Genomic DNA, 10,960 nt, shown 5'->3' on the forward strand with positions numbered 1-10,960 from the left:
CCTGACGATCAAGGCAATACCCCATTAGCCTCTTAGACAAATAACCAAAACATGCAAGCTTCCTGAGTCCATTTATTCTATCGTTCTGTGTCATCATTAATGAAAGATCTGGCTTTCATATAGGATTTTAGCCTACATCCTTCCATACCTAATTAGCTTTCAAATTTGGTTCTGGAAGTCTAAGCAGTACATAGTGAGACAACTAAAATAATACTTGAGGCAACATTCATAGCAAATAGGTGAAAAAAATTGAAGGAGAGAGGAATACATATATACTGATGGAAACAGGTAAAACATTAAAATCTGCACCATCAATTCTGCAGAGATATTTAGCTTTCAGAATATGACACATCCCAGGAGTGGATCGTTAGGAGGTGGTTTCCATTGCTCCCAAGACCAATTATACAGCTCCTTTCCATTCTTCGTGACACTGACCCCTGGTTGCCCATCACCACAGAGGAATCTTTATTGGATTCAATAGATCTGAAAACATCTATGGTTATGAAAGCAAGGCAATAAAATGCAGTCTCAACCAAATGGCTTGGTCAAGGCTGAGTGAGATTTTTGGTGTGCACAAGCTCTGCCTTTCTTCATCAGCCCCAGCCTTCTGCTCTCTCTAGCTCTGGCTTTCTCATGACCAGAGCCTGCCAGTTGCAAGACAATCTATAGTTGTTTTGTGGTCTGGTTTCATGTCCACTGAAGATAAAGAGGGAATAAGTGCGCTAATTTTGTCTAATCACCTCTGTTCAGATGTGAATTGCCGTTCCAGAGATGAAGGGCCGGTACATCTGTGACCATGCCATCTTCTATCATGAAGTCATGCTGTCCCCGAAACACCTCTGACTTTGTCTGTAAGAAGCCATGCAGAATGCTTTCCTTGGATGGCCAGAGGAATTCCAGGAGAATATTAGGGATTTAAAAAGAAGACCTCAAGGCTGGAAAGGGAAAATTTTGACTCTGGTCCAATGGTACTACTACAGTTGTTTTTCTAAAGGTATTGGACAGAAATCCTCAAAAGCTCAGTTCATATTGTAGCATCAGGATTTTAAAGACATCGAATATGTGGAGATGTAAGCATACATGTGCCAAGAAAGCAAAATTTGTTACAAGAGTGCCAAATGCCCATCCTGTGTAAAAAATAAAATACAACAAATATACAGGAAACATCACATTTCTTGCAAATGAAAGCAGTGATGAGGAATTAAAGGAAATAATGTCAAGTAGCCAAGGATCTATTTTCAAAGCTGTCTAATTTAAATATTAATTCTGTATTGCTTAGAACTAAAATATCAGTTGGCAAGACATAAACCTTTCAAAATTACCGAGTTTCCTCATTGCCTGATATGAATTTGCGTTACGGCTAATGAGATGTGGGCTTTGTTTTTTTAATGCAAAAATGTTTCTCTGAAAATCTTGGATGTACTGAGGCTCTGAATCTGCAATTAAAAGGTCAGGAGTACCTCTAAAGCCACTGGATTAAATAGCAAGTTGCAGGCTAGAAGATTGAAACTGATACTCCTTAATAAATTAACTTTTTTTGAAAGTTGGGGTTATAGTTATGCCACACTGTAATAATATTAGTATTGTAAATTATCATTATTGCACAGTAAAAGGAAATATTTAATGCTAAAGAAAATATGATCAAATAGCTTAAGTAAAGGTAGCTCTCAGGTTTTTTTCTGGACAGTCTTAGGTTTTGTAAAATGTTTTCATTGATTGCTTTGCTGTGTGGGTAGGTAGGCATTGAAAGAGTTACACTTATTTATCTCTGCAAAGGGCACAGTCCTGTGTTTACAAGGATATGAATAGGCTTTTCAAAGGCATCTAGTTCCTGCTGAAAGGCAACTCACCTGCTGCCACGCTTTGACTTTCAGCAGAAGTTAGGTACCCAGTTCCCCTAGGCAATTTCAGAACCTCAGCCATGTTTTAGGTCTTGAATCTAAGCTGCCCTGACAGTGTCCCTGAAAAGTTCAGACACTCGGAGCAAGGTTTCAGTGCTGCTGCACAGTAATAGCTGAATTCATTTATTTAAAAGCCTTTTATGGTGAATGCTTTGCATCTACCCAACAGCACAAGCAATGTTTACAGTTTGCTTGATTTAATCTTGGCCTCTGCCAGTTTTAATTACATTTGACACATTTAGAAATTGAATAGGAAATAGGAGGTTGGGCTGGGCACGAAGAACAAATTGGCTCCATTTCTCAGACTGAATTAATCAAGAGAAAGAGGTCAGGTTGGGGGAGAAGCTTTCTGATTAACATTGCATTTGAATAAATTTCCTCTAGAGGTGGAGGGTGTTAAGTTGTTTGGATGACTCCTCTCCTACAGCTGCGGAAGGGGAGCTGTTTGCTGTGACCTGCCAATGCCTCCACTTGTGGAACAGCAGCTCAGCTTACATCTTGTCTTATTTTGACTTAGTTTACTAAAAATTGGCTAGAGCTGTAATTCCTTGGACTCCTTCAAGAAGTAGTAAAATTACTTTGTAAAATTCTGTGTACAACCGTGGAGAATCACCAAGTGTTGTCTTTCCACTGGGCAGAAAATACTGCTAAATATACCAGAGCAATCTGTCTATTTGAGAGCTTTCATGGTAGTGTTTTGCTTAATCCAGGAAATAAGAATACAATTCCTTCCCTCTTCCCTATTTTCTAAGCATCTCTTGGCAACAATGCCTACACAATACTCTGTGCTTACTGCCTAAAAGGTCATATTTCACTAGGAAAATTAAAGCCATTGCCCATCAAGGTAGAACAACACAGCCCTATTCTTTATCAGATTCAACAGGCGCACAGCGTAAACACAAGGAATGACTCTTCAGGCCCAGGTAGACAGAAGCTTTTTGAAACGACCCATGTTTACAGAACTGTTTCATGTGACACCAGAGAGAAACCCAGTCACTGCAGACATTTGAAAGCTTAAAGAAATATAAGAACAATATTACGGAATAGAAACACTAATTTATATTTTGTTTTTCTTAGTTCTGCTCTAATATTTTCCTACAGTTTTCATGATTTGTAAATTATTTACGATAACATAGAAGAATATACGTTCACTAAGATTTTGAGGCAAGTGAGATTTGTTTAAAATGAAATATCCTTTCTCTCAGTCTGCCTAGCATTTTATAAAGGGAAAGGTTGATTAAAAGAAAAATTAATGGGTTTACTTTCCAAGCAAGTGTGCCAGTTTCTGGATTCCAAATGGATTTCCTGTTAGGTGTCCATGCAGAAGCTACTAGAGAGAGGCAAGGTGCCCTAGATTTCAAACTTTATCGTGGGGAAATACCTTTCAAAGCTAGTCTGCCTTTCAAAGCAATGAAATGCTGCCCGTCCTTTCTGTTTGTGGTCTTATCTGAGACAACTTAACCTTGCACTTTATTACCTTTAGAAGGAAAGGATGTACATGGAGAAAAATTAAAATAACCTTAAATAACCTTAAAATGTACATGCTTGGAGCTGCTAAAATCCTCTCCGTTTTGTTAATTTGACATTCCTGTCAGAGTTTAATTTCTCCAGCTCACCAAAGAGGTTTGGTCTTAGTAGTGAATAGTCACAGTTCAAATCAACTTTCAAGTTGCATTTTCCCATCTGTTCTAAATGCTGGAAATGAGACGGTGATCTGAAGAGTGGGCACTATGCTACGCCTGTTAGAATTAGAAAGGCCGGGGTCCCCAGTGCTCTGATCCACGTGGCGGGCAGGAGACACCCTGGGACCATTACAGACCAAATTGCTGCAGCAGAGGCGATCGCTGGCTGCTAGCCCCCGGGTGTTGTATCGTCTGCATCCTGTGCATGGGGCCAGAATAAACAGAGATAATGCTCTCCAGAAGCACCAGTTCAGAAATTCACTGGATAATTTAGGCTGGTAGGGGCCTCTGACCATCCGGCCCAAACCCCTGTTCAAAGCAGGTCCAGATAGCTCCTGCCCATCTCACTGCCCATCTCGCCTGTTACGCAGCTGGGTGATCCTGCTTCTGCATGTAGCACTCAGTGTGTCCTGGAAGTGCCCTTCTCCGTGAAAAATTGACCACCTTCCCGTCAAAAAGGAAATGACAACCCTTCCTCTGTTGCTATTCCATTTGGGAAAATGCTTAGCTCTAGGTTAAACACATTTCTTTGTAAATAGCATCTAGGCAGCTGTTTTTCTCAGCCTAATACAAAGCAGATGGGTATTTTGATCCCTAGATATCATTATTGTTGGCGGTCTTATTAGAGATGGCAAGGACTGAAAAGGTCAATCAGTCTCTGTCAGCCCTAAACTTCTAGGCAGGGTATTACCCCTCTGGCAGGCAGCACAGAAGATCTCGGCTTGCTCTGTGCATTGGGTTTGGTTGCATTCTCAGCTCCGAAACTGATTCAGCTCCACTGAAATCAATGGAGACTTTGCTCAATGGAGACTGGGCTCTTTATCTAGCATTTTTCACAAGAAGTATTTTCACTTTACTAATAATCCAGAGAAATGTTGACTAGCCTTTTGCTTTGCTTTTATTACCAGCTGTGCAAATGTTAACTCTGCTCATGCCTTGCTGTGTTGTGCATCAGCTTTCTACCTAGCGACCATTATTTGGTCTGAAAATAATAGTCTAATTACAAGGAGTCATAGAATCATCTAGGATGGAAAAGACTGTCAAGATCTACAAGTCCAACCATCTACCCGACCTAGAATCTCAGCTGAAAGTATCTTGATTATTATCTCTAAGAATTGTTTGGTAGTTACTCAGTTCCTTGCCTGGAAAACTAACAAATTTTACATTTTTCCCTGGAAATGTCTGCAGTTCTGCAAGGGCAGGTTTAGCTCTGTCTTGGCTGCCCTTGTGAGTTTGTTCTTGCCTTCACCTTTCTTCCCTCAGCCAATACCTGCCAGGGCTTCTAACCTTCATTTTTTTCTTTCCATTCATCTTTACCTCAGTTCAATAAAGCCTTCCCCTACCCAAATATACCACGGGTTTTCCCTCTCTTGAACATTGCACTTGAAAGTGGATTCACTGTCAAAAAAGGATTTTGGAAAACAAAACCAAAACGAAACAAAAGCCACCTCTTTAATCAATATGAATTCAGAGCCATATGTTGTCCATTAAAAATAAAATAAAAATAAAAATGTGTTCTTAATCATTAATCCACTTGCTCCAGACTGTCTGGTTGATCCACTTTTTTTTGTAGCATGGCGCCCAAAATCAGACACAATGACTCAGAAAATGTGCTAATATAGCACACAGAGCAGCATGATTATTTTCCTCATCTTACATAAGAATCTCCTGTGCATTTAGGTTCTAGACAGGTGCTTGCTATTTTAAAGCACCGTTGATTCATGTTCGGCTTGTCACGTGCTATTAATGCCAAATTATTTTTTTTTTCAGATCCCTTTCCCATAGCCATTTCATTTTGAATGCTAGTCCTTCCACATCTACTCCACCACCCCTGTAATTAACAAAAATACTGACCCCACGCAGGTCTTGCAGAACCCAACAGATACCTTCTTGCACTTTGATACTTAACCATCACTCTGTACATACTGTGGCCTGAATACTGCTTCTCAGTCAATTCTGCACTCATCATGTGTTAGTTTCATCAAGTGTGAGTGACAGTAACCTGCATCTGCAATATTTTTATCCTGGGTCATGAGCCCTGAGCCAGAAAAGATTTAGCTTTCAGATCTCTAAATGAATTTGCACAACTGATTAGTAGGGAAAAAAATAATAATAAAAAAATGAAATAAATGCAAATCTTGATTTACTGAGCCTCCAGCACAAAACTCCACCCTTTTCTTTTACAGTTAATTCTTATGAAATAATTGTGTTCCAAGAGTTAGTGAAACAGATTAAACTACTTGAAAGAATACCTGGAAGAATGCACTCCGAAAAATAAAAATGTACTTTGGCAATACCTGGGAGGATTTGGGTTGTTATTCCTGCCCATCCCATGCATTCCTGTTCTAAAAGTTGCAATCCATAAAAACAAAGTCATACATGAGCATGGACCATTTTTCTATAAATATGAGCTCAATAGCTCAATTTTAGTTTAAATTTGTATATCAAATCCAATTCTATGTGAGATTATATTAGATATTTATTTAATCTTGTTGGTTAAAAGTACTGAGACACAGAATGCCTTTTTTATGATAAAAAGATTTTTCAGGAACCATTTTCCCTCAATGTGTCAAGCTGTTGATTATCTTTTTGAAACATTGGTCTCTGTGAGCATTGCAGGATTAGTGCTATGCAACCAACAAATCATGGAAACACCCTTGTATCATTCCCCAGACAAAACTTATGGACTTAGAATGAATGTGCAGCACATGAGGAGTATGTTGTTCACTCATCTAAACCATCTCAGCTCCTGGTTCACTACCAAATGCTTGGCTGACAGAAAAAATAATAATTAAAAAAAAAAAGTGGAACATATACTTTGCCTTCCCATCAGATACCAATCATAAGGAAATCTCCTTGCAGAGAAGTTGGCCTTAGGTAAGACTTGCTGAAGGGAAGTTGTGCTCCTCCCTCTCAGACCCATGGAGGGTTACATATCAAATGTATGAAATCCATTTGTCAAGAATTTGCCCTATGTGTGTAAGCAAAAGTGCCTCCTGCATGCAGCAATCTTGTAATCCTATTGTCATGGTGAGAAGGACATAAACAGACCAGGTTCCTCCCAGATAATAAAATTTCTAATATACCTAGATGATTTGGGTGCCTGAGCCTCTGTATTAGAGATATTTTCATTCAAGTTCCATAAGCCACTTAAAAAGAGTGGCTATGTTGTCAACACTAGTCTTCTTTGTCCATCTCCTTACACCACAGCTCTGCAGAGAGTGAGTGATGTGGCCTTATCACCCCAAATGCCTCCTTCGACGAGAAGCCAGCCCACTTGTCATGCAAAGGCTGCACATCAGGCTGTCTGCCCAGCCACTGCCAGAGGTTTCACTGCCCATAATCCCAATAAGCAAGTTTTTCCATGAGCAGTGGAACTAGTAGTTTTTATACAAATTTATATCTAATGTCCCCTATACTCATTCCCTGCAATGACTTTAACATCCACGTATTCCCTAAACAACCAGCAAAGCAATCCAGCCTCTCTCTTTCTATTCCCAATGACGCCCTACCCCAATTCTCGGACAGTTTCAGCTCCTTCCTGTATCCATTGCAAGCCCACTGTAGTACCCAAATTATTTTCCACATTTTTAATACCCCTGCCTCCTGCATTGCCCCCTCCCCTGGCCAGCAGGACCTAAGCTGGGCAGGCTGCTGACAGGCCAGGGAACAGCTTGCCCCTGCCTTTCCCTCAGGCACACTTGTCTCCTGGTCACTTATATTCACAAAAATCTGTAGAAATTTAATATATTTCAGATTTCTACCCCTGCATTAAATGTGGTTGAAAAAAGACGAGAGATTCAAATGTTATTTCAGGACAAACTGCCAGATAAATCAATGAAAAGGGAGACATCAGGAGTATGGGGCTATTTCACCTCATCTCTGGAAGCCTGGTCAGTTCTGAAGGGAACTGCATTTCCATGGTTTCTAATGCTCCTTTCAGACCACAGGTCTTTAATTACTGGCAACACAACACTGATCAGATTTACAAAGGTATTTTTATACCTTTGTATAGAAGACCCTGGCAGACTAAAAAAGAATAAGTACCCAACTCCCACTGAAATAATGTATTTGCAAAGCTCTGTAGGCAGGGCTGAGCTTACATTCAGTCCAAACAGTTGTGTTCCCAGCTCATTACTAAAAAAAAAAGCGTGAGCAGGAGCGGGTAAACATGGTAAACCTCTAAACTAAACAGGTATTGTGATGGAGGGAAGGGAATCTGCATCTGACGCAGTCCAGCTGCCAGCACAAATACTCTAATAACTAATCAGAATCTGAGTATTCCAGGAATTAAGATTGGAACATTTCAAGGAGAACAGTTAGTGGAAAATCTGAACAAAGAATAATACTTCACATATGTAGAGACAGAGACAACTCTGAGGCACTCCAGAAATACTGTGTTAATAGCAGATGTAATAGCACAAACCATCTGAGTATATTCTATTTTAAAGGAAGAATATTAAACTGCTTGAAATGGATTCTGAATTTATAGAGGCAAGTATAAAAGCTATTGTCTGTATCTCCAAAGGCAGTTGAATGATGACATCTACTCAAGGTGCAACATCAATCAAAAAAACAAGTAGCATATGAAACTGTGTTAAGATTCTGTTATTGCACTATATAGATTAGATATATGTCCTCATCCTAGCTATTATTGTAATAGTTTGAACAAAAGATGATTACAAATGTAAAAAGATAAAGCCCAGGTAAAAGCAATTACAAATACCCAAATCAGAGGTCCCTACATGCTAACCCCTAAGGCACACACATATAAAAACAAAGTCAGAACTATCTGCAGATCTGACTCTTGAAATAAGTGTGAGTCTCACTTTTATCATGACTGGGCAGTAGAGGAAAACCAAGGAGCACAAGGAAACACACAGCTGAGAAAAGGCAACCCTTCAAAAGGAGCGATGCTGGGGGGTGAGGAGGACAGCTCTTCTCTCCTGTGCAAGGCTCACGTGTCTCACTGGAGTCCTGGGTGTGCAGCAGCAGGACGACCTGCAGAGCAAAAAGAACAGAACAGGTAACTATCAGGACCCATTTGGTTTTCTCCACTGAAAGAATTGAAATGACTGAATTGGATTAAAATGAAAATAAATGAAAAGTAGGCAAAAGGAAAAAATGCACTTATAAGGTTGTGTTTAGATGATGATGAGCAATATCCATGTAAAGAACACAGCAGAATTTAGAAAATGGATGGTTAAATAAATAATAATTGTGTGATATGGTATAAAATAATGTTTCTGAATCTTCACTCTTCTGTGCTAATAATGCTAAGAAAAAAATTGTCTTTTCCTGCAACATGTACATTTCAAGACATACTGCCTGTGAAGGTTTTATACTTTTCTCTTTAAGCAGGTGTCGTTAAGGACTTGTAACAAGACCAATAAACCTCTGCAGTTCTCATAAATACTGTTTCCCATATTATTAAACTGCTCAGGAAGTACATGAGCAAAGCAAATGTAATTTAGAAATATGACTGTGGTAAGGGCAATATAGATCCCATATCAGAATATTTATTGAAAAGAAAAATGTATGTTTATATACTACAGCCATATCATACATATATAAATTTTCCTCTACTGATGAATGCCCTCAAAAGCAACAGGCTTGTTACAAACTGATGCAAAACACCAAGCCCCTTTTCAGCTGTGGTAAATGCTGAAATGTTGGGTGGACTGTTTAAGGGAGAAGCAGTTACACAGATTACCAGGTGGGTTAAATTGAGAGTGTTTAATTTATTTAGATTTACACCAGAGAAAGATTTGGCCTTTGGCACTGGTTGGTAGAAACATTAGGCCAGTTGTCTCCTATTACATTTCAGCTTTCTCTGAGGACATGTGGAGGGCCCACGTTTATGATCAATGCAGCAGTTAAATACTAGAATAACAATAGTGGTACAATGTAGAAGTATATTTACATTATAAGACATGTAAGGAAATAAATAGTAAAGTGCTAATATATGTAGCTGTATGAATCTTTTGACTTCATTTTAAGCATTGCATTTCATCATCATATTCTACTTTAACAGCTATTTTCTTTTACAGAGGTTGGGAATTGGTGTATAAGCTTAACATAAAGGACCAGGCTAATGTTCCATGAGGTCAGGCAGCTGTGATACCATTCAAAACTCATATTTTATCAGATTCAAGTCTTTTGAAATGGTTTTTCCTGTTTCTTGAATGACCTATTAATTTGATAACGTTTTCTCACTGAGATATTCAGTTATCAACCAGCTATTAGAAAGACTGGTGCAGCACACTGCAAGCAATAAGGAAGTACGAAATCTGAACCTACAAAAGGTCTACCGTCACCATGTTTGGTTCCCACAGATGAAAAGATGTTAAAGGATCTGATAGCATGTAGTCCATTTATTTTCATGCCCAGAAATGGTTTGTAAGTGTTTTAAAAACTAGAATACTGATATTTTTCTATTCAATAAAAGATAGCAATGTCATCACGTGCACGAGTGGCTTTTTTCAGGTAACACGGACCAAGATGACTACAGACATTAAGAAATGTTTTGTTTTTGTTTGTTTGTTTGTTTGTTTGTTCCTAATAGCATTTTAGAGTGCAAAAAAGGGTGGGGAAAGCAACACAGAAATTGATGGTGGGTGGTTTGGGGTCACATTAGGATTTGGCACTTTGCAACACAAAACAAAAGCATTTCTACAAGTCAAATGTGTTAAAGTGGCAAGGAGCAGAGGCAGTGCAGGGGTCAGGGTGAGGTGGGTCTGGATGAGACCCTGTGGATGGGAACTGAAGTCAGACACAGCCCTGGGGGTGGCCACAGGGCCATGGTCGGGCTGAGCCCAGGCTGGGACGTGGGCCCATGGGTGGGCCTGGCTCAGCAGGGCCCATGGCTGGCAGGGCCGGGCAGCAGGGATCTGGAACCTAGCCCTGCTGGTAGCCTCAATGGGACAGGGGCTGAAGGCCCTGGGGTTGATGTGAGGTCCTGGGACTTGGGCAGGGTCAGTCACTTTGGGGCAGAAGTTTCTCAAGGGGTGATGAGAGCATGGTGAAGTTCGTGGTTTGCTTGAGGCCTGTCTTGTTGCCCCAGCCTGTGATACAGCCCAGCAAGGCCCTGCCACCCCTGTGGAGGGGACAGGCAGCCAGCACTCCCTGCCAAAACAAAACGGGAGTGGGCCAAATGAATGCTCTTATTTAATCTGCCTGTCACAGGCTGGAGCCATTTTGTAAGACCCTATCTATTAGTACGTTAACACAGCTTTTGAAACACTCTCATGGTTTAAGCAGAGCGCTGAGGGAATGACAGTAAACAGTTAGATGAGACACTCCTCCCTTCTATTGCAATGTGTCAAATCCACACATACAGCTCTTGTGTTTGCTGAAAGGCAGATGTTTTTGTTCGCT

The 10,960-nt window shown here is 40.1% G+C and overlaps 1 long non-coding RNA gene across 1 annotated transcript; it reads right to left on the reverse strand.

Moving 5' to 3' along the window:
* Positions 1–24: 24 nt before the first annotated feature.
* LOC310899814 lies at positions 25–10,057 on the reverse strand. Its single transcript, XR_014584688.1, has 2 exons — positions 9,150–10,057; positions 25–8,584 (listed from the first exon to the last, which is right to left on the reverse strand). It is a non-coding gene; the product is annotated as an uncharacterized lncRNA (long non-coding RNA).
* Positions 10,058–10,960: the final 903 nt, after the last annotated feature.

This window comes from Anser anser (assembly GCF_964211835.1).
Source record: "Anser anser genome assembly, chromosome: 5".
Taxonomy (NCBI): domain Eukaryota; kingdom Metazoa; phylum Chordata; class Aves; order Anseriformes; family Anatidae; genus Anser; species Anser anser.